We start from the raw sequence: 25,084 nt of genomic DNA, 5'->3' as shown, positions 1-25,084 counted from the left end.
AAAGTATACATTTCTCATTCACTCCCACCCCTCCTCCCGTCTGAAGCACGCCTGTTAATGACATAGTTCCAGGCCAGTTTCCAGGCAGAGTAACAGATAGAGCCAGGAGAACGATGCCACACTGAGAAGCTAACTGATGAAAATAATAATGTTGGATCTTAGACAGTGCTAGTAAAGCTGAGGCTCTAAATCGGCAGGGTTTCTCTGCTCTCTGAAGACATCTGTCTAGCTTATGTGTGTACAACTTCAGTCTCAGCATTGCAGCCCTTTTCATTTGTCCCTGGCAGGCTGGCAATCATAGATTGGTTTGCCGCCAAGAAGTCAACACATTTGCACCGCAGGGAATGTTCTGGACAAACTACATTTAAGGTGGTGAGGACACATTCACTTGGACAAGGAATAAGCTTAGAGAAGAACAGGGTATATCTATCTACCTCTATCTATGTCATGTGTGGTCTGGTTGACATGATTCCTACCTCACATGAGATGAGGAACGGCATTGTTTGGTTACATTTGCATGGCTATGCAGAAAATGTGCCTACTAACTAACTGACACCCTCCTCCTCTAAACAAAGAGAGCCATTGGCTGTGTGGAGGATGCCAAGGACAACAGTAAATACTAGAGCCTTTGTGTTCCTCAGAGAATGAACAAATGGCTACAGGATAAAGACGTATCAGTGTACACTGTGTCATACCGTCTAACCTTGCTAATAGGTTTCAGACACGACAAAATGCACAATGAGACAAACATTGGAGAGAGAAACCTCAACTAGAGATAGAAGATGAGATTCATAAAAGCTACAGTCGCTTCAGAGATTTCTTTCCACATTTTGTTGTGTTACAGCCTGAAAATTGATTAAATTGAGATTGTGTCACTGATCTACACCATAATGTCAAAGTAGAATTGTTTTTTAGAAATGTTTACAAATGAATACAAATTTAAATCTGAAATGTATTGAGTCAATAAACATTCAAATCAAACTTTATTTGCCACATGCGACAAATACAACAAGTGTAGACTTTACCGTGAAATGCTTACTTACAAGCCCATAACCAACAGTGACAGTTCAAGAACAAGAAAATATTTAACAAGTAGGCTAAAATAAAAAGCAATAATAAAAAGTAACACAATAAGAATAACGAGGCTATATACAGAGGCACCAGTACCGAGTCAGTGTGCAGGTATTCAACTATTCAACCCTTTTGTCATGGCAAGCCTAAAGTTCAGGAGTAATAACATACTTAACAAGTCACATAAGAAGTTGCATGGACTCCCTCTGTGTGCAATAATAGTGTTTAACATGATTTTTAAATGACTAACCCATCTCTGTACCCCACACACACAATTATCTGTAAGGTCCCTCAGTAGAGCAGTACATTTCAAGCACAGATTCGACCACTAAGACCAGGGAGGTTTTCCAGTGCCTCGCAAAGAAGGGCACCTATTGGTAGATGGGTAGAAAAAAGCAGACATTGAACATCCCTTTGAGCATGGTACAGTTAATAATTACACTTTGGATGGTATATCAATACACCCAGTCACTACAAAGATACAGGCATCCTTCCTAACTCAGTTGCCGGAGAGGAAGGAAATTCCACTTTGTAACAACAAAATGTGGAAAAAGTCAAGGGGTGAGAATAGTTTATGAAGGCACTGTACATCTACAAAAAGGGTCCGTTGCCTTGCTAGCCTTCTGATATTAGTTCAAGAGGAATTTATGTTTATTACATGTAAATGCTAGCACCCACCATTATGAGCACCACAGAGCACCATTATCACCACCAAACAGGTGCCACTTAACTGGCTGATATTCCATATAGGAACCAAGTGGCAAGCCTTTGTACCCAACCAGCACCAACCATTAGCGTGTGTGTCAACACCAGCAGCTGTAGCCCACCTGCCAGCCAGTCCATGTTTCCCACCAGTACAGAGCTGTTGTGGCAGTGTTTACACAGTCGAAGAAGGCCTTGTGAGGGAATAGAGACCCAGAATAAGTCTCAATGCCCCCAGGCCCTCAGCACCTCCATCCTGTCTGGTGGTGCCATAAGACAATGTGGTCATCCATAACATCCTGAGGGGATGCAGGGACATTGTGGGACAAGTGTTATGAGGCTTTTGAATGGCAATTCATTGGCCCAAAATCCTGCCTCCAGCGGGCATGGGAAAAGTCAGACAGAATCACACCAGAATGTCAAGGAACAAATGTCTCCAGCTTCCTTTTCCTCCTCCAAGTCCACACAGTGCTGGAAGCTAATCACAGAAAGAGTGGAGGACAAGAGGTTAGTATTTCTTAGCTATTGTGACTATTCCTCCATCTCCCCCAGATCCAGTTTCCACGATAACATGTGTTTGGTTTCTGGAGGAATATTTTGCCATTGTTTTGTTCCAAACATCTGAGCGGAGTGTAACTTAATCAGGATAGGCTGATGAGCTCTCTGGAGGACACTAACTATCATCACCATTTCACTTCTGAGTTCATCATAAAAGTCACTTTGAACGTTTCTACAACATATTCTTGATCTTTCATAATGTAACTTGCTTTGGATAGGCACCAGCTGTCAAAATTCTCAAATATATTCAGTAAAACAATATTTACCGGGAATATACATGGCCGTAAATGTCTAATAGAAACAAACTTGAGGGCTACTTTGTGCAAGGCTGTCATTACTGTACAGTGGGAAATGTCTCCACACACACACACACAGCCATTAATTACAAAATCCTATTTGGTAGGAATGTTCACATTTTGCAGGCAATCACAAACAGAATAGAAATGCTGGAAAACTCAAGGCTTATTGATGCATGTATCTGGTTTGCATAGCCCATATGAGTAAACTTAGAATAGATACAGCAAGTACTGTGAGCCTGAACACTGGTCTGGACCTCCAGCATGTTGGAAGTCATGGTAAAATGGTTTGTTTGTGCTTGATGCTGTGTAACAAAATCCGTGCTGCAATTGCAATCCTTTTAAGAAAATCTTACAGAGTAGTCGGTCAGGACCGTTAGTAGTGGCTAAGTAAGAGAAAAATGTGATGCAAATTCCGAAAGAAAATGTAAATTGAAATACTAGTTCCTATAAGCTGAAAGATGGAGCGAATGTCAAAGATGGAGGGAATGTAATTTTAAAATAGATAAAAGTAACAAGTTTCAGGGCAGAGCACAATAACACATAGGAGGGGAGAGAGTCAGGGTTGAATCTGAGACAAGCACACATAACTCAAATATTTGTACAAAACTCTCCCATTAATATCAATGCATGAAAGTTGCACATAGTCTATCTCAAGTTTGGATCTAGCACTTTATTCGATATAGAGGCAACCATCATTTCCTTCACGCTGCCATTAGAGTAGATTGGGTAGAAATCCCTGAATGCTTTGCCATGGTGTACGGGGGTAGGCAGTGCAGCTGGCTTAAAACGAACCCCCCGTCCTAGGCTTCTTAGGCTGTGTACATCTTTATATTCTGTCCTCATAACGCTGCATTTATACTGCAGACATCACTTTTAACAGATGAGACAAATCTAAAATTCAATATGAATATCTAGTATGGTGTTGTGAAGTAGGGATGTCTAATAAACCTCTACATAGGATGAGACTTCCAAGCCTCTGAGCCCCAAAACATGCACACAGACAGACAAAAACAAACACAGCCACACTGACCAGGCAAAAACAGACGAAAATAGGTCTCCAGGATACCACAAGAACATTTCACCACCCAAATTGACAGTGAACTGCATCTTTACAGGAGGAAAGAAGGAAACTGTCTTTTAACCGACCAAATGAAAGTCCTCACGGGAAAAGGTAGAATAATAGAGGAAAGCATGTTTGAAGGAGTGTAATTCGCTCCATGCGGACCATGAAAACACCTGACACTACAGTTGGAAGGAAATTAGGCCCTGCTGGGAATGCTGCCTGTGAAAAATCTCCTATTTGAGCCCATACTTAGGCCTTTTGAAGTCACAGGAAGCAGGAGTTCACATTTCCAGCCTCAGATTAAGGAATCCCATTTGAATAGCTTTTAGTCACACTTTGAGAGGCGAACGCTCCCTTTTCTCCTCTACCTTCACAATCATCTTCAATGGTTCTTAAAATGGGGTCTTGCGGGAACAGAAATACAAGAGAGAGGTAAGGCAAATGACTCTTGAAGACGAGGGTTTAGACACAAACACATGGAACAAAAACTTAAATTAAAGCTAATCCAGCACCTGCTCAATGCCATTGGATATGCATAAGCGATGGAGAGGGATTAAACTACCTGGCCTCTCTGAGCTGAGCAACAGAAAGGAATTATATTCCATCACACCACTAATTTCTCTCCTCCTTTGTGCCCCTCATTCTCTTATTTAGTCTCTCCATCTCATTCACTCTCGGTAATTCCTTCAATCCAAGTGTCCTCCCACACTCTCACACTCTGTAAATATAGAGGTCTGAATGGAGCCAGGTTTTTTTTAGACAGCTGATTACATGGGATGATTGTGGCCATAATCTTACTGGAAGCTAAGAACCACTGAAAATTGTCACATCCTCTCTATCTCTCTGCACAGTGGAGGGCAGGATTGGGGTCAATACCCTTTCAATCCAGGAAGGGAATACAATTTACAGCAAAAGAACCATAGAGTCTTTATTGAAAATACATTGCTCTTTTTCAAATCTTGCATTGGAATTTAAATGTAAATTCATGCCCCTGGGTGAACTAATGGAGGGGTCAGAGCCTGGACTCAAACACCTGGATCATTGTACTGCCCAACTCATCTGGACCACTGATTTAATTAGAAAAGCATTCTCCACCTGATACTACACTGACACTGCACTATAGACCAGAGCCTGTCCCTGCCTTTTACTCTGTGGAACCTGCACTGCTTTAAGGAAGGCCGGACAAAATTATTAAAACATCCAGCCCGGGTTTTCACTGTCCTTTGTGCCGATTATTTTTGACTTGACTGGTTCAGACCGGAGAGAATGCTTTCCTACAGGGTCACAGCTGGGCCATGTGCTAGAACACTCTCTGCTTTATTGGGATTGGATGGTCTGTCTTTCCACACTGCAAGGGTCATCTTGTGACTCTTTCTCCAGTGACTCTTCTCTGTCTCTCATTCAGTGCCTCTACTCTCTTTCTCCTTCCTCCAGTGCATCTCTTTTTCCTTTCCTCTTAATGCCAATACTCGTTCTATTTCTCTCTCTTTTTTTCTCTCTCTTTCACCCAATGTGTAATGTGTGGACCAGGGTCCTTCTCCCAGCACCACAGTCGACCTTGGCTAGACTGACTAATGTGGAAGGTATGTGCTGGGCGTAAAATCTCATTCACACGAGGAATGCCCAACTTCCCCTGTCAGTCACACTAAATCCTGCTACCCTTTGCCTTCTAATCCCACTGTTGCTCTCTCGCTCTCCTCATCATTTACGCATTCTGAGCACCAAGTAGTGCGGATGGAGGGCAGTTAAATCTGGTCTGGAGAATAGTCTGACTTTTGTTAGATCAAACAAATAGACCAGGCCACACATATTTTGATTATACATCTGGGAGCTAGATATATTAGTATAGTAGGCTCATGGTATAAAAAAAAACATTAAATCCCTAAAATGTAGATACTGTTTATGGTCATATGTTGTGAAATCCATGTTACAATACTTCACCACACAAACCCATCTAAGGGTGTTAGTCCACCTCTTCTACTGTTCATTGAAATGTCTTCAGTTTCCATAACATAACTAAATTGGGATAACCATTTTCTGTGCTGTCATCAGTACATTTCTCATCAAGTGGAAACAGTTTGAGAACTCATGACAATGCCTTTTCACAACCCAACTGGATGAGAATCCTGAATCCCCAGAGACAAGCTACATAGTTTCCTTCACAAGCCTCTTTCAACCACTTGAAACTCAAGCGCAGTCAGGTCAAAGAACATGGGAACATTTTATTGAGTCAAATCTGATTTAACATGAAGAGAAAAGCTTCCTTACAGATGGCACTAAGATGAAATGCCATAAACTTCCCCTTGTGGCATTCATCAAAGGAGAAGGCACACCGAGTCATTCACTGATAGCACAGCTTTTCCTTTGCTGTCCTGCACTCACTTCCTTGGTACTGCCAAGGATACTCTGCTTAACAATGCTGTGCCTTTGAGTATGAGAGAAGGAAAAAAAAACATGGCAAATCTCCCCAAGTCCCATGGCAAACCAGATGACTCCTCCTCGTTTCTCCTCAGTAACCGGGCCAAGCCCTTGGGGGGTCGTATGGATGTGGAGACCTAACACAACTCTGAGTCATTCACTCACTCATATCCTCTGTCCTCTCAGCTGTCTCCGTGTTTGATTAGTGTACAACAAGGGAATAAAAATCACAGCAGAAAAAAAACCATAACCCTCTGGAGAGTGTGTGTGGTGAGTGTAACCTCCGCCTTGCTGGGGAGGAAATGTAGTCATCATACGTTGCTCGGAATACACTTCATTCATTAGAAACAGCACACAGCGATTCATATGGCCTGAAACGGAGTGCATAGAGCACAGCTGTAAACGTAGACCATGCTATTCTGCTCTGCTGGCCTCTTTGTAGTGCTACCTATGAACACTTCAGACAGGGAGATGTTAAACCCAGCCCTTCCTCTGTGCAATAAGCCAACACCCACTGTCTATTTGTGCTGAGTGTAGGTTTACACAGACAGAAGAGAGGGAGAGAAAGAGGGAGAGGGTGAGAGTGGTGGGAGTCAGGAGCCTATATTAAATGTCAAACTCAAGCTTAAACTAGGGTAGATATTTGAGTATCGCCCAAAACAGGTAACTATAGATAACTTACTAGCCGCTAAGGCCATCTAAGACAGAGAAAGAAATCTCTCTGAAGCATAGCGTCTTGTTTAAGGAACATCTAATCCCACAGTGAAATCCTGGCATGGGTGTTCCCTGGTTGTAAAGCAGGGGGCTTGTGAGGCCTCCAACTAGTGACTTTGAACCTGCCTCTGTCATTACTAATAACACACCTCACCTACCTTAAAGGTCAAATGCAGCCGTTTTTATCTCAATATCAAATCATTTTTGGGTAACAATGAATTACCTTTCTGTGATTGTTTTCAACAAAAAAAGAAAAATGCTTCTTAGTAAAGAGCATTTTCTCAAACACTCATTTTGACAGGACTGTCTGGGAGTGGTCTGAAATCTGAAATCTAGCTGTTATTGGCAGAGAGGTTTGGAACTCTTTCTTTCTGGTCTAAACAGGCTGAAATTTCAAGCGGCCTTTTCAAACAGCGCTTACACTAACAGGGCATTATCATTTTTGAACAGTATTATTCCAACCTCAGTGTGGATACATATCAAACACAGGAAATCACATTTTTGACTGCACTGGGCCTTTAAGAACACATCAGCTGTTGATAGTTTGACCTGCACTAGGCACTGGGCCTTTAAGAACACATCAGCTGTTGATAGTTTGACCTGCACTAGGCACTGGGCCTTTAAGAACACATCAGCTGTTGATAGTTTGACCTGGGCTAGGCACTGGGCCTTTAAGAACACATCAGCTGTTGATAGTTTGACCTGCGCTAGGCACTGGGCCTTTAAGAACACATCAGCTGTTGATAGTTTGACCTGGGCTAGGCACTGGGCCTTTAAGAACACATCAGCTGTTGATAGTTTGACCTGCACTAGGCACTGGGCCTTTAAGAACACATCAGCTGTTGATAGTTTGACCTGCGCTAGGCACTGGGCCTTTAAGAACACATCAGCTGTTGATAGTTTGACCTGGGCTAGGCACTGGGCTTTTAAGAACACACCAGCTGTTGATAGTTTGACCTGCGCTAGGCACTGGGCCTTTAAGAACACATCAGCTGTTGATAGTTTGACCTGGGCTAGGCACTGGGCTTTTAAGAACACACCAGCTGTTGATAGTTTGACCTGGGCTAGGCACTGGGCTTTTAAGAACACACCAGCTGTTGATAGTTTGACCTGGGCTAGGCACTGGGCAAGATAAGCAATTACCTGCTTTATTGCTCTGTGATCACATCTAGCTTAGTGTAATGTCATTTAAATGGAATAATAGCCTACGTTTATTAACAAATTATTTATTGCAAACCTTCATTTTTTTGGTGAATTTTTGTTTCATAATCTTAAAAACACTAGTCATTGTCCGAAATTGAACACTGAAGGTTCCAGAGTATTCCAAAAATGTAAGTACCCCTACCCGACTACATTGACCAATTAGCAAGTGCTGACATGAAGAACTGGAAAGATAATGATTTGTGATATTGAATTGAGTTCCATTGATTCCACTCTACTTTTAATTTAACTGTGTTGTCATGGTAACTCAACCTAACCCCTATGCATTAGCAGCAGGGTCCGTTTAACCCCAGGGCCAGCTTTAGAGAACAGAGTCCTGGTCCGAGAGCACACCTGCAGAGAGACCATGCAGAGAGAGCTAACCCTGGGGAATGGATAGCAGCTCTTTGCGGTTCTGGCTTGTTACCATTCATTCACACTTCACAGTAACCTTTAATAATTAAACTACAGACCACACCACTGCACATTCCCTTTTTATCAACTTCCCCACACCATTATAGTGATTCAGTTTTATTCTTAACTCTAACAATGTATGTCCTACGGGAAAGCCAGCAAAAACATTGTCATCATAGTATTGCCATGGAATTGGGCAGTGGAATGCGTGAAGACATTTTTGTGGTGGAACTAAGGCCACACCATAACGGGTGTGTTCCGTGCCTAAAAACTATTTTGTTAGGATCAGGAGCATGGATTTGACTTACTTCTCCTTTCTTTGGAGGGTGCATGGGGTGAGGTGGGTCCTCTAAATTTGACCTAGAGATTTTAAGCCAAGGCTTGTGACATGGTGGGCTTTAGGAGGATTGGTGAGCCAGCGAGACTCTACGTAGCAGTCGGTCTGATGTTCTCACTTCTGGAGAAATCCCATGGTGGGATGGATGATATCCTGAAAGCCTGGGGATGCTGCTCTGGAGCAGGTCCCAACAGCATTACCCATTCTGCGCTCTCCTCTCTGGGGCCCTATAAAATCTGCGATGCAGAGAACGTGGACAGAATCACACAATCCATACATTAAAATGGAATTCAACAATATAAAAAACATGTATTCAACTTAATCAACTAAATGTATTGAAAAATTATATATTTTTGGCCAAGTTCGTGAGAATGCATCAGCGTTTCGTATTTCCTGTAACTTTCTGAAGAGCCAATAAGAATTCCCTGTGTGTGATGAGCCCGTTTACCACTTTGCGTAGCCGTTAGCGATGATGCTAATGAAAAGTATTCTGGTAGATGGAAAGGCTTTCCCAAAAACCGCCAAAGGCCAGACCATCACGAAATCATAGTCTGCCAATGGTAAGTGCAGTTATCAGTTTACAGTTATCATAGCCCCCAACCACACTCATGCAAAAGGACTGAACGGGCCTGGAAGAGATGGGCAATGTGCTAAATAATAATGAGGAAGTCAGAGTGGATGATTGTTGTCATTGTCAAAATCCAACAATGTATTTATTTAGCTTCGCCTAAAATAACTGGAACATTTTCACTATAATTGATTCATTGTCACAACCTGCACTTTAAATGCCCAGCCAGAGTTCATATTGAAGTAATTCAATATTGAAGCAGCTGGCCTGTCAAGCTGCTTCAATATCCTTGAAAAGGAATTGAGTGTGGAAAAGAGGCACATTCTTTGAGAGATTTTGGGCAAACCAAATATTGAGGAAACTAGTGAGGCATATCAAATTTCCATAAACAAACATTGCATGATTTTACAGAGTTTCAGGAAGCTCAAACCCAGTCAGTGCAGAAGGAAAAGGCCCATCACGAGAATGAGAATTATCAACGAACGATGCAAAACCAATAACAACGATAACAGCCATGGTGTGTAGGTGTAATCTGAGTATGACTGCTGTCAAACATCAAGCGCGTCACATGTTAAGGAATCACGACAATATAATCCCAGCTACCTGGGGTGTGAAATCTTTAACATTCTAGTAATGGAGTTTATCCGCGTTGGGTCTGAATATGCAAATTATACAGACCTAAATGCTGCGGTCACAAAATTCCAAGATTAGAATTTTGTAGTTTTACCACTGTGATTCAATAACAGTGGTAAAAGTCAAATGATTACATCCTACAAGGACTTTCAAGCCTGATGTGAAGAATTCAACAACAGAGCTGTCTTGCGTGTTTTATTGCCTGATAATGGTTCAATACTTATTTTAGTGTTTTTTTTTTTTTATTATATATTTTCTGCATGTATTTTAGATGTGTGGCCTGTGTGGTTTTATGCTGTTTACACTCCCCTGACAGAAAAGTAGCCAGATGGATCTATTATTCCTTAAGTAGTTTGAAACTGCCTACTATTTGTGATAATCTTCATAGTTATGCTGCCATAAAGAAGCGAGAGTTGCTGAAACAAGAACTAGCCAATGTTTGCAGTGGCGGAGCACTCACTGCACAGCAGCCTCTCAAAGAGAGAGGGAGTGGCAGCGTAGGAACATATTGTCCGTACTCCACAAATAAAACATATTAGGCTCCCGTAAATTGTATGGTACGTGTGAGATACGTTCATAATAAGCAAGCTATAGACTAGGGGTAATTCCAGGATAACGGAATTACGCTTTGACTCAGTTTTTTCACTTTAAAATATATGCCAAAAAAACCCCATTGATTTCAAAAGTTTAACAAACCATTGATGTGGTTTGGATTACTTTGAACAATTTCCACTGACAATCCTTTAAAAAATGCATTTTGTGGAAGAACTGTGCAGATGCCAACTTTGGTAATGGAATCACAGTCAAATCTCCCTGAGGTTTTTATGCGACCACGTTTTCCAAAAACATTTATATAAGATCCAAATGTCTGCAGAAAGAATGTGGTGTCAGCTACGAAATGGCACCTTGAGTTTGAAACAATCTCTTTTGGCTATTGGACTACAGTAAGTGAAGTGGATTCACAAGTTTGGACAGCAGAGCACAATAAAGTACAGTGCAGTACAATACAGCTGTACTGTAATGTGCTGTCCAAACGTGTATTTCACATCTATGATAGGTTCAGATTTGGTCCAGTTGGTGGACATTAACATCAAGGCCAGGGTGGACTAACCAAATAGTTTACCTCCATGGACGTCCAGTGTTGGTGGGTGAGGACGCTGGTTACAGTAAGAGCTGGGAGAGGTGACATTAACATCAAGGCCAGGGTGGACTAACCAAATAGTTTACCTCCATGGACGTCCAGTGTTGGTGGGTGAGGACGCTGGTTACAGTAAGAGCTGGGAGAGGTGACATTAACATCAAGGCCAGGGTGGACTAACCAAATAGTTTACCTCCATGGACGTCCAGTGTTGGTGGGTGAGGACGCTGGTTACAGTAAGAGCTGGGAGAGGTGACATTAACATCAAGGCCAGGGTGGACTAACCAAATAGTTTACCTCCATGGACGTCCAGTGTTGGTGGGTGAGGACGCTGGTTACAGTAAGAGCTGGGAGAGGTGACATTAACATCAAGGCCAGGGTGGACTAACCAAATAGTTTACCTCCATGGACGTCCAGTGTCGGTGGGTGAGGACGCTGGTTACAGTAAGAGCTGGGAGAGGTGACATTAACATCAAGGCCAGGGTGGACTAACCAAATAGTTTACCTCCATGGACGTCCAGTGTTGGTGGGTGAGGACGCTGGTTACAGTAAGAGCTGGGAGAGGTGACATTAACATCAAGGCCAGGGTGGACTAACCAAATAGTTTACCTCCATGGACGTCCAGTGTTGGTGGGTGAGGATGCTGGTTACAGTAAGAGCTGGGAGAGGTGACATTAACATCAAGGCCAGGGTGGACTAACCAAATAGTTTACCTCCATGGACGTCCAGTGTTGGTGGGTGAGGACGCTGGTTACAGTAAGAGCTGGGAGAGGTGACATTAACATCAAGGCCAGGGTGGACTAACCAAATAGTTTACCTCCATGGACGTCCAGTGTTGGTGGGTGAGGACGCTGGTTACAGTAAGAGCTGGGAGAGGTGACATTAACATCAAGGCCAGGGTGGACTAACCAAATAGTTTACCTCCATGGACGTCCAGTGTTGGTGGGTGAGGACGCTGGTTACAGTAAGAGCTGGGAGAGGTGACATTAACATCAAGGCCAGGGTGGACTAACCAAATAGTTTACCTCCATGGACGTCCAGTGTTGGTGGGTGAGGACGCTGGTTACAGTAAGAGCTGGGAGAGGTGACATTAACATCAAGGCCAGGGTGGACTAACCAAATAGTTTACCTCCATGGACGTCCAGTGTTGGTGGGTGAGGACGCTGGTTACAGTAAGAGCTGGGAGAGGTGACATTAACATCAAGGCCAGGGTGGACTAACCAAATAGTTTACCTCCATGGACGTCCAGTGTCGGTGGGTGAGGACGCTGGTTACAGTAAGAGCTGGGAGAGGTGACATTAACATCAAGGCCAGGGTGGACTAACCAAATAGTTTACCTCCATGGACGTCCAGTGTTGGTGGGTGAGGATGCTGGTTACAGTACATGGATAGACAGGGGGTAGGTGACAGTAAGAGCCGGGGTAGGTGACAGTAAGAGCCGGGAGAGGTGACAGTAAGAGCCGGGAGAGGTGACAGTAAGAGCCGGGAGAGGTGACAGTAAGAGAGTGAGGGGTTGTCCAGACAGACTGTTTTGACTCTTGGTTTCACCAACAGACAACAGAAAGAAAACAGTTATGAGCTGAATATAACAGTATGCCAGTGGAAGGGAGGACAGTATAAGGTGACACTATGAGCTGAATATAACAGTATGCCAGTGGAAGGGAGGACAGTATAAGGTGACACTATGAGCTGAATATAACAGTATGCCAATGGAAGGGAGGACAGTATAAGGTGACACTATGAGCTGAATATAACAGTATGCCAGTGAAAGGGAGGACAGTATAAGGTGACACTATGAGCTGAATATAACAGTATGCCAGTGGAAGGGAGGACAGTATAAGGTGACACTATGAGCTGAATATAACAGTATGCCAGTGGAAGGGAGGACAGTATAAGGTGACACTATGAGCTGAATATAACAGTATGCCAGTGGAAGGGAGGACAGTATAAGGTGACACTATGAGCTGAATATAACAGTATGCCAGTGGAAGGGAGGACAGTATAAGGTGACACTATGAGCTGAATATAACAGTATGCCAGTGGAAGGGAGGACAGTATAAGGTGACACTATGAGCTGAATATAACAGTATGCCAGTGGAAGGGAGGACAGTATAAGGTGACACTATGAGCTGAATATAACAGTATGCCAGTGGAAGGGAGGACAGTATAAGGTGACACTATGAGCTGAATATAACAGTATGCCAGTGGAAGGGAGGACAGTATAAGGTGACACTATGAGCTGAATATAACAGTATGCCAGTGGAAGGGAGGACAGTATAAGGTGACACTATGAGCTGAATTTAACAGTATGCCAGTGGAAGGGAGGACAGTATAAGGTGACACTATGAGCTGAATATAACAGTATGCCAGTGGAAGGGAGGACAGTATAAGGTGACACTATGAGCTGAATATAACAGTATGCCAGTGGAAGGGAGGACAGTATAAGGTGACACTATGAGCTGAATATAACAGTATGCCAGTGGAAGGGAGGACAGTATAAGGTGACACTATGAGCTGAATATAACAGTATGCCAGTGGAAGGGAGGACAGTATAAGGTGACACTATGAGCTGAATTTAACAGTATGCCAGTGGAAGGGAGGACAGTATAAGGTGACACTATGAGCTGAATATAACAGTATGCCAGTGGAAGGGAGGACAGTATAAGGTGACACTATGAGCTGAATATAACAGTATGCCAGTGGAAGGGAGGACAGTATAAGGTGACACTATGAGCTGAATATAACAGTATGCCAGTGGAAGGGAGGACAGTATAAGGTGACACTATGAGCTGAATATAACAGTATGCCAGTGGAAGGGAGGACAGTATAAGGTGACACTATGAGCTGAATATAACAGTATGCCAGTGGAAGGGAGGACAGTATAAGGTGACACTATGAGCTGAATATAACAGTATGCCAGTGGAAGGGAGGACAGTATAAGGTGACACTATGAGCTGAATATAACAGTATGCCAGTGGAAGGGAGGACAGTATAAGGTGACACTATGAGCTGAATATAACAGTATGCCAGTGAAAGGGAGGACAGTATAAGGTGACACTATGAGCTGAATATAACAGTATGCCAGTGGAAGGGAGGACAGTATAAGGTGACACTATGAGCTGAATATAACAGTATGCCAGTGGAAGGGAGGACAGTATAAGGTGACACTATGAGCTGAATATAACAGTATGCCAGTGGAAGGGAGGACAGTATAAGGTGACACTATGAGCTGAATATAACAGTATGCCAGTGGAAGGGAGGACAGTATAAGGTGACACTATGAGCTGAATATAACAGTATGCCAGTGGAAGGGAGGACAGTATAAGGTGACACTATGAGCTGAATATAACAGTATGCCAGTGGAAGGGAGGACAGTATAAGGTGACACTATGAGCTGAATATAACAGTATGCCAGTGGAAGGGAGGACAGTATAAGGTGACACTATGAGCTGAATATAACAGTATGCCAGTGGAAGGGAGGACAGTATAAGGTGACACTATGAGCTGAATATAACAGTATGCCAGTGGAAGGGAGGACAGTATAAGGTGACACTATGAGCTGAATATAACAGTATGCCAGTGGAAGGGAGGACAGTATAAGGTGACACTATGAGCTGAATATAACAGTATGCCAGTGGAAGGGAGGACAGTATAAGGTGACACTATGAGCTGAATATAACAGTATGCCAGTGGAAGGGAGGACAGTATAAGGTGACACTATGAGCTGAATATAACAGTATGCCAGTGGAAGGGAGGACAGTATAAGGTGACACTATGAGCTGAATATAACAGTATGCCAGTGGAAGGGAGGACAGTATAAGGTGACACTATGAGCTGAATATAACAGTATGCCAGTGGAAGGGAGGACAGTATAAGGTGACACTATGAGCTGAATATAACAGTATGCCAGTGGAAGGGAGGACAGTATAAGGTGACACTATGAGCTGAATATAACAGTATGCCAGTGGAAGGGAGGACAGTATAAGGTGACACTATGAGCTGAATATAACAGTATGCCAGTGGAAGGGAGGACAGTATAAGGTGACACTATGAGCTGAATATAACAGTATGCCAGTGGAAGGGAGGACAGTATAAGGTGACACTATGAGCTGAATATAACAGTATGCCAGTGGAAGGGAGGACAGTATAAGGTGACACTATGAGCTGAATATAACAGTATGCCAGTGGAAGGGAGGACAGTATAAAGGTGACACTATGAGCTGAATATAACAGTATGCCAGTGGAAGGGAGGACAGTATAAGGTGACACTATGAGCTGAATATAACAGTATGCCAGTGGAAGGGAGGACAGTATAAGGTGACACTATGAGCTGAATATAACAGTATGCCAGTGGAAGGGAGGACAGTATAAGGTGACACTATGAGCTGAATATAACAGTATGCCAGTGGAAGGGAGGACAGTATAAGGTGACACTATGAGCTGAATATAACAGTATGCCAGTGAAAGGGAGGACAGTATAAGGTGACACTATGAGCTGAATATAACAGTATGCCAGTGGAAGGGAGGACAGTATAAGGTGACACTATGAGCTGAATATAACAGTATGCCAGTGGAAGGGAGGACAGTATAAGGTGACACTATGAGCTGAATATAACAGTATGCCAGTGGAAGGGAGGACAGTATAAGGTGACACTATGAGCTGAATATAACAGTATGCCAGTGGAAGGGAGGACAGTATAAGGTGACACTATGAGCTGAATATAACAGTATGCCAGTGGAAGGGAGGACAGTATAAGGTGACACTATGAGCTGAATATAACAGTATGCCAGTGGAAGGGAGGACAGTATAAGGTGACACTATGAGCTGAATATAACAGTATGCCAGTGGAAGGGAGGACAGTATAAGGTGACACTATGAGCTGAATATAACAGTATGCCAGTGGAAGGGAGGACAGTATAAGGTGACACTATGAGCTGAATATAACAGTATGCCAGTGGAAGGGAGGACAGTATAAGGTGACACTATGAGCTGAATATAACAGTATGCCAGTGGAAGGGAGGACAGTATAAGGTGACACTATGAGCTGAATATAACAGTATGCCAGTGGAAGGGAGGACAGTATAAGGTGACACTATGAGCTGAATATAACAGTATGCCAGTGGAAGGGAGGACAGTATAAGGTGACACTATGAGCTGAATATAACAGTATGCCAGTGGAAGGGAGGACAGTATAAGGTGACACTATGAGCTGAATATAACAGTATGCCAGTGGAAGGGAGGACAGTATAAGGTGACACTATGAGCTGAATATAACAGTATGCCAGTGGAAGGGAGGACAGTATAAGGTGACACTATGAGCTGAATATAACAGTATGCCAGTGGAAGGGAGGACAGTATAAGGTGACACTATGAGCTGAATATAACAGTATGTCAGTGGAAGGGAGGACAGTATAAGGTGACACTATGAGCTGAATATAACAGTATGCCAGTGGAAGGGAGGACGATATAAGGTGACACTATGAGCTGAATATAACAGTATGCCAGTGGAAGGGAGGACAGTATAAAGGTGACACTATGAGCTGAATATAACAGTATGCCAGTGGAAGGGAGGACAGTATAAGGTGACACTATGAGCTGAATATAACAGTATGCCAGTGGAAGGGAGGACAGTATAAGGTGACACTATGAGCTGAATATAACAGTATGTCAGTGGAAGGGAGGACAGTATAAGGTGACACTATGAGCTGAATATAACAGTATGCCAGTGGAAGGGAGGACGATATAAGGTGACACTATGAGCTGAATATAACAGTATGCCAGTGGAAGGGAGGACAGTATAAAGGTGACACTATGAGCTGAATATAACAGTATGCCAGTGGAAGGGAGGACAGTATAAGGTGACACTATGAGCTGAATATAACAGTATGCCAGTGGAAGGGAGGACAGTATAAGGTGACACTATGAGCTGAATATAACAGTATGCCAGTGGAAGGGAGGACGATATAAGGTGACACTATGAGCTGAATATAACAGTATGCCAGTGGAAGGGAGGACAGTATAAAGGTGACACTATGAGCTGAATATAACAGTATGCCAGTGGAAGGGAGGACAGTATAAGGTGACACTATGAGCTGAATATAACAGTATGCCAGTGGAAGGGAGGACAGTATAAGGTGACACTATGAGCTGAATATAACAGTATGCCAGTGGAAGGGAGGACAGTATAAGGTGACACTATGAGCTGAATATAACAGTATGCCAGTGGAAGGGAGGACAGTATAAGGTGACACTATGAGCTGAATATAACAGTATGCCAGTGGAAGGGAGGACAGTATAAGGTGACACTATGAGCTGAATATAACAGTATGCCAGTGGAAGGGAGGACAGTATAAGGTGACACTATGAGCTGAATATAACAGTATGCCAGTGGAAGGGAGGACAGTATAAGGTGACACTATGAGCTGAATATAACAGTATGCCAGTGGAAGGGAGGACAGTATAAGGTGACACTATGAGCTGAATATAACAGTATGCCAGTGGAAGGGAGGACAGTATAAGGTGACACTATGAGCTGAATATAACAGTATGCCAGTGGAAGGGAGGACAGTATAAGGTGACACTATGAGCTGAATATAACAGTATGCCAGTGGAAGGGAGGACAGTATAAGGTGACACTATGAGCTGAATATAACAGTATGCCAGTGGAAGGGAGGACAGTATAAGGTGACACTATAAGCTGAATATAACAGTATGCCAGTGGAAGGGAGGACAGTATAAGGTGACACTATGAGCTGAATATAACAGTATGCCAGTGGAAGGGAGGACAGTATAAGGTGACACTATGAGCTGAATATAACAGTATGCCAGTGGAAGGGAGGACAGTATAAGGTGACACTATGAGCTGAATATAACAGTATGCCAGTGGAAGGGAGGACAGTATAAGGTGACACTATGAGCTGAATATAACAGTATGCCAGTGGAAGGGAGGACAGTATAAGGTGACACTATGAGCTGAATATAACAGTATGCCAGTGGAAGGGAGGACAGTATAAGGTGACACTATGAGCTGAATATAACAGTATGCCAGTGGAAGGGAGGACAGTATAAGGTGACACTATGAGCTGAATATAACAGTATGCCAGTGGAAGGGAGGACAGTATAAGGTGACACTATGAGCTGAATATAACAGTATGCCAGTGAAAGGGAGGACAGTATAAGGTGACACTATGAGCTGAATATAACAGTATGCCAGTGGAAGGGAGGACAGTATAAGGTGACACTATGAGCTGAATATAACAGTATGCCAGTGGAAGGGAGGACAGTATAAGGTGACACTATGAGCTGAATATAACAGTATGCCAGTGGAAGGGAGGACAGTATAAGGTGACACTATGAGCTGAATATAACAGTATGCCAGTGGAAGGGAGGACAGTATAAGGTGACACTATGAGCTGAATATAACAGTATGCCAGTGGAAGGGAGGACAGTATAAGGTGACACTATGAGCTGAATATAACAGTATGCCAGTGGAAGGGAGGACAGTATAAGGTGACACTATGAGCTGAATATAACAGTATGCCAGTGGAAGGGAGGACAGTATAAGGTGACACTATGAGCTGAATATAACAGTATGCCAGTGGAAGGGAGGACAGTATAAGGTGACACTATGAGCTGAATATAACAGTATGCCAGTGGAAGGGAGGACAGTATAAGGTGACACTATGAGCTGAATATAACAGTATGCCAGTGAAAGGGAGGACAGTATAAGGTGACACTATGAGCTGAATATAACAGTATGCCAGTGGAAGGGAGGACAGTATAAGGTGACACTATGAGCTGAATATAACAGTATGCCAGTGGAAGGGAGGACAGTATAAGGTGACACTATGAGTTGAATATAACAGTATGCCAGTGGAAGGGAGGACAGTATAAGGTGACACTATGAGCTGAATATAACAGTATGCCAGTGGAAGGGAGGACAGTATAAGGTGACACTATGAGCTGAATATAACAGTATGCCAGTGGAAGGGAGGACAGTATAAGGTGACCCAACTGTGGACTATTATGATTTGCAATTGTAGCCATTCTTTTGCAGTAATTCCGTTACAATTGTTTTTGTAATTCCGTTACCAAATACATTTTTTGGGGCGTAGGATTTTATTTAATATTGTATAAACAATATAAAACATATACATGCAAACATCATCATACAAACATCAACTACATTACACCTGCCCAGACTCACACCCCTACTCCAGCGCCCACACCACTTTACGCCCCATTGCCTCAAACTGCACCATTTTGTTTCTCTCCAGCGCCCACACCACTTTACGCCCCATTGCCTCAAACTGCACCATTTTGTTTCTCTCCGTCGCCCACACACTTTTTTGGATAATCTCACCCACAATAATAAAGCCGTTGACCTTCTCATTGCGTTAACAATGGAGGATTGGTTGACTTCCAGTTAAGTATACGCTTTTTTAAGATTGACGAGAAAAATATCGTCCAAACCGTCAGGTAAACTCACTCATATGCCTTGAAATATGCAGACAGACAGATTAACAGCACATTTACATTGTAATACTTCTGACAGCCAATGTTCGGTCTTTATAACATTCCCAGAAGGCATGGATTATTTAGTAATTGTTAGTTTTACACTTTAGACATGACTCTGCTGTTGTGCTGTATAATGCAAATTTTGTCTCTTGTATAATACATTCTATACATTAATTTATAATGGATTAAGCGTACATTTTCATTAACTAATTTCGTTAGTTATGTTCCAACATTCCCTCCCTCTTGTGCCAATTTCAGTAAGTATATATATTTTTTAAAGAGTTTGATAAGCTATAAAATAAAAAAATTGCAGAGAGCCAACTTATCATATGAATATCATTTTCTGACTCAAATAAGATTCCCTCAAGATTGCTCTGATGTCCAAAAGGTTTCAATTCGATTTTGTGATAAAACTTTTAAGTTGAATGTATTTGAAAATATATACATTGGTTAATCCAAAATTGTAAATGTTTCTATTATCAAATCATATGTCACATGCGCCGACTACAACAGACCTTAACCAACAATGCAGTTCAAGGAATAGAGTTAAGAAAATATTTACTAATTAAACGAAAGTTTTAAAAAGTTACAAGAAGATTCCATAAAAATAATGAGGTTATATATACAGGGGGTACCAGTACCGAGAATGTGCGGGGATACAGGTTAGTCGAGGTCATTTGGTAAAGTGACTAGGGATAGATAATAAACAGCGAGTAGCAGCAGTGTAAAAACAAAGGGGGGGGGGGGGGGTCAATGTAAATAGTCTGGGTGGCCATTTGATTAATTGTTCAGCAGTCTTATGGCTTGGGGGTAGAAGCTGTTAAGGAGCCTTTTGGTCTAGACTTGGAGCTCCGGTACCGCTTGCCATGCGGTAGTAGAGAGAACAGTCTATGACTTGGGTGACTGGAGTCTTGTCTTTGACAATATTTACGGTTTCTATGCCTTTAGTTTTCCTTGTGGACCAATTTATCGTGAATTCTGAAAAGCGATCCAAGGATTGTTCCATAAGGTTGCAGTTTTTTAGGGAGTGATATTGGTTCTTCTAGAATTCATTTAATTTAATGTTCTTAGCTTCATCGTTTGAAAATAGACACGTAAAAAGATTTTGGGGATGAGTATGTGCATCTTCAACATGTACCCAATTGTTACTCTTTAGTGCATTTAACTAACTACAGTGCCTTGCGAAAGTATTCTGCCCCCTTGAACTTTGCGATCTTTTGCCACATTTCAGGCTTCAAACATAAAGATATAAAACTGTATTTTTTTTGTGAAGAATCAACAACAAGTGGGACACAATCATGAAGTGAAACGACATTTGTTGGATATTTCAAACTTTTTTAACAAATCAAAAACTGAAAAATTGGGCGTGCAAAATTATTCAGCCCCCTTAAGTTAATACTTTGTAGCGCCACCTTTTGCTGCGATTACAGCTGTAAGTCGCTTGGGGTATGTCTCTATCAGTTTTGCACATCGAGAGACTGACATTTTTTTCCCATTCCTCCTTGCAAAACAGCTTGAGCTCAGTGAGGTTGGATGGAGAGCATTTGTGAAAAGCAGTTTTCAGTTCTTTCCACAGATTCTCGATTGGATTCAGGTCTGGACTTTGACTTGGCCATTCTAACACCTGGATATGTTTATTTTTGAACCATTCCATTGTATATTTTGCTTTATGTTTTGGATCATTGTCTTGTTGGAAGACAAATCTCCGTCCCAGTCTCAGGTCTTTTGCAGACTCCATCAGGTTTTCTTCCAGAATGGTCCTGTATTTGGCTCCATCCATCTTCCCATCAATTTTAACCATCTTCCCTGTCCCTGCTGAAGAAAAGCAGGCCCAAACCATGATGCTGCCACCACTATGTTTGACAGTGGGGATGGTGTGTTCAGGTGTGTTGCTTTTACGCCAAACATAACGTTTTGCATTGTTGCCAAAAAGTTCAATTTTGGTTTCATCTGACCAGAGCACCTTCTTCCACATGTTTGGTGTGTCTCCCAGGTGGCTTGTGGCAAACTTTAAACGACACTTATGGATATCTTTAAGAAATGGCTTTCTTCTTGCCACTCTTCCATAAAGGCCAGATTTGTGCAATATACGACTGATTGTTGTCCTATGGACAGAGTCTCCCACCTCAGCTGTAGATCTCTGCAGTTCATCCAGAGTGATCATGGGCCTCTTGGCTGCATCTCTGATCAGTCTTCTCCTTGTATGAGCTGAAAGTTTAGAGGGACGGCCAGGTTTTGGCAGATTTGCAGTGGTCTGATACTCCTTCCATTTCAATATTATCGCTTGCACAGTGCTCCTTGGGATGTTTAAAGCTTGGGAAATCTTTTTGTATCCAAATCCGGCTTTAAACTTCTTCACAACAGTATCTCGGACCTGCCTGGTGTGTTCCTTGTTCTTCATGATGCTCTCTGCGCTTTTAACGGACCTCTGAGACTATCACAGTGCAGGTGCATTTATACGAAGACTTGATTACACACAGGTGGATTGTATTTATCATCATTAGTCATTTAGGTCAACATTGGATCATTCAGAGATCCTCACTGAACTTCTGGAGAGAGTTTGCTGCAGTGAAAGTAAAGGGGCTGAATAATTTTGCGCGCCCAATTTTTCAGTTTTTGATTTGTTAAAAGAGTTTGAAATATCCAATAAATGTCGTTCCCCTTCATGATTGTGTCCCACTTGTTGTTGATTCTTCACAAAAAAATACAGTTTTATATCTTTATGTTTGAAGCCTGAAATGTGGCAAAAGGTCGCAAAGTTCAAGGGGGCCGAATACTTTCGCAAGGCACTGTATATGTCGCAAGTAAAACCCTAGGGTAGCAAGTTGATACAAATCCAAGTCTGGAAGATTAAAACCACCCTCAGACTTAGGAAAAATTCATTTTTATTCTATGAATGCATTGCCCATATAAAATCTTATTACGGAGTATACTTATTTAAAGAATATCTTTGGTGGGGTAATTGGTATTACCGAGAGTAAGTATAAAAGCCATGCCATTCTGAAGAGGTTTATTCTACCTGTAAGATGTATAGAAAGATTGTACCATTTATATAGATCTGCATTCATATTGTTGAGTAATGGAATAAAGATATCTTTATACTGTATATTTGTTGTCACTTAAGCATCCTAAGTATTTAATATTTGTTTGGTCCACATAAAGGATTGCTGTAGATGGAGTTACTTATATATTTTTTCCTATTGCCATTATTTAGTTTTTTTCCATATTCATTTTATTTCCTGATATTTTTGAGTCTTTTGAAAATAGTTTTAGCAAAGGGGGCATTGCCTTTTGAATATTGGTCAGGTATATCAGGAGATCTGCAAATAAGTTTAGTTTATACTCATGTTTACCAATACTGATACCTGTTACGTTTGGGTACTGCCTTATTCTTTCGGTAAGCGGTTACATTGCCAGTAACAGCTCTCTTCCCCCTCCTGCAAACAAGAAGGGGGAGAGAGGTCATCCCAGACTTGTGCCCCTTTCTAAAGCAATTTAAATCAGATAAACTGTGTGTATATTTTTGCTTCAGGGCATTTATATAATATTTTTAATAAATTACTTATTTCAGCTGGAAAGTTGAAGGCTTCCAAAGTTTTGAATAGAAAAGGCCATTCGAGATGGTTGAAAGCTTTTGTTATTGATAAAAACAAATGTATTCTATTAAACTGAAACAAGTTATTGTATTTCTTTGTCTATTTTTATTAAGCCCTGTTTAACTGATATGTATCAAGTCTGGTAAGATGTTTGCCATTCTATCGCGTGCAAGCTATGTTATTTTTTCCCCATCACAATTTATTAACATATTGGTCTATAATCAGTAGGGGACTCTACAGATTTTCATGGTTTTAATATAATTGAAATAACCGTTTGATGGCCTCCCGGGTGGCACAGTGGTTAAGGGCGCTGTACTGCAGCGCCAGCTGCGCCACCAGAGACTCTGGGTTCGCGCCCAGGCTCTGTTGTAACGGATTAGGGAGGGTTTGGCCGGTAGGGAAATCCTTGTCTCATCGCATACCAGCGACTCCTGTGGCGGGCTGGGGGCAGTGTGCGCTAACCAAGGTTGCCAGGTGCACGGTGTTTCCTCCGACACATTGGTGCGGCTGGCTTCCGGGTTGGATGGCGCTGTGTTAAGAAGCAGTGCGGCTTGGTTGGGTTGTGTATCGGAGGACGCATGACTTTCAACCTTCGTCTCTCCCGAGCCCGTACGGGAGTTGTAGCGATGAGACAAGATGGTAGCTACTAAAAAACAATTGGATACCACGAAATTGGGGAGAAAAAGGGGTAAAAAAAAAGAATACATGGAACTAGGAAGAATTGAGTGACATTTGTGTTGTCATTTGTGTAAACAGGGGCTGGCGCCCACATTACCATCCATTCCTGGTGCTTTTCTCTGCGCAAATGTTTTAACAATGTCTAATATTTATTTTTGGGTGACCTCTGTTTTTAGTGATTATTTTTTGTCTGCTGATAATTGCTTCAGGGTTGTTGAGTCTAAGAAGGCCAACTGTTGATTAATTCTGATTTAAATAAATGTTCATAGAAGCTTTTAAAATTGTAATTAATCATGTTATTTGTAATTAGCGCATTTATCTTTATCGTTTAAAATCGTAACTGGTTTAGCTTGTATTCGCTTTGTGAGAGCTGCAAAATATTAAAAGGATTAATTTGCCATTAAGTAATATGACTTGAGTTTGACCTGTAATTGTTGTTGGCTCTCAACAAAAGTTAAAGAAAAGTCTCACAGTACGGACATTGCAATTTATTGCATGCCTAAGGCACGTTCACACAGATGAGCAGGGACCCCGGGCATCTTTCTTTTGGTGTTTTTCAGAGTCAGTAGAAAGGCCTACGTTTTCATAACTATGACCTTAATTGCCTTCCATCTGTAAGCTGTTAGTGTCTTAATGACTGTTCCACAGGTGCATGTTCATTAATTATTTATGGTTCATTGAACAAGCATGGGAAACAGTGTTAAAACCCTTTTCAATTAAGATCTGTGAAGTTATTTGGATTTTTACGAATTATCGTTGAAAGACAGGGTCCTAAAAAAGGGACGTTTCTTTTTTTTCTGAGTTTAGATGAGTAATCAATAATCCGCATAGAATATGTAAAAAGAAAAAAAACATTTCCCAAGAGCCCTCCCAGATTGCAACTCATATAAACCTCCTCCTTTCCCTTCCCTCCCAGCAAAAAGGGAATACTTCTCAGTATATTGCAGCTGCATTAGCATCTTTGGAGGCTCCCTAAATTTGCCATTTGTATTACTACGTCTGTCAATCTTATCGAATCTATGATTTTGGTCAACCGCTAAAATGAATAACTATCTGGATTTGATTTAATATAGCTTAAATAAAAATAAAAACAGATTTGCCAATGGTGGGATATTGAGTTTTTCTATTTTATCCACTTTTTCTCTCCAATTTCAATCATGTCTCATCGCTGCAACTC

General features: G+C 42.0%; 1 protein-coding gene across 4 annotated transcripts in view; it reads right to left on the bottom strand.

Annotated features, from left to right (window-relative positions):
• The window catches only part of LOC110524325 (phospholipid phosphatase 2), a 33,207-nt gene that overhangs the window by 5,616 nt on the left and 2,507 nt on the right, over window positions 1–25,084 (bottom strand). For 2 of the 4 annotated variants that reach the window (XM_021603864.2, XM_036978073.1), the window contains exon 2: window positions 8,748–9,012. The exons of the other annotated variants lie outside the window; for them this stretch is intronic. The gene's annotated coding sequence lies outside the window, so the exon portion shown is untranslated. The remainder of the gene's footprint in view (window positions 1–8,747; window positions 9,013–25,084) is intronic. 4 annotated transcript variants of the gene reach the window in all.

The sequence above is a fragment of the Oncorhynchus mykiss genome, chromosome 5, assembly GCF_013265735.2.
Source record: "Oncorhynchus mykiss isolate Arlee chromosome 5, USDA_OmykA_1.1, whole genome shotgun sequence".
NCBI lineage: Eukaryota > Metazoa > Chordata > Actinopteri > Salmoniformes > Salmonidae > Oncorhynchus > Oncorhynchus mykiss.
The sequence above is the reverse complement of the archived record's forward strand: the minus strand, read 5'-3'. Positions and strand labels throughout refer to the sequence as shown.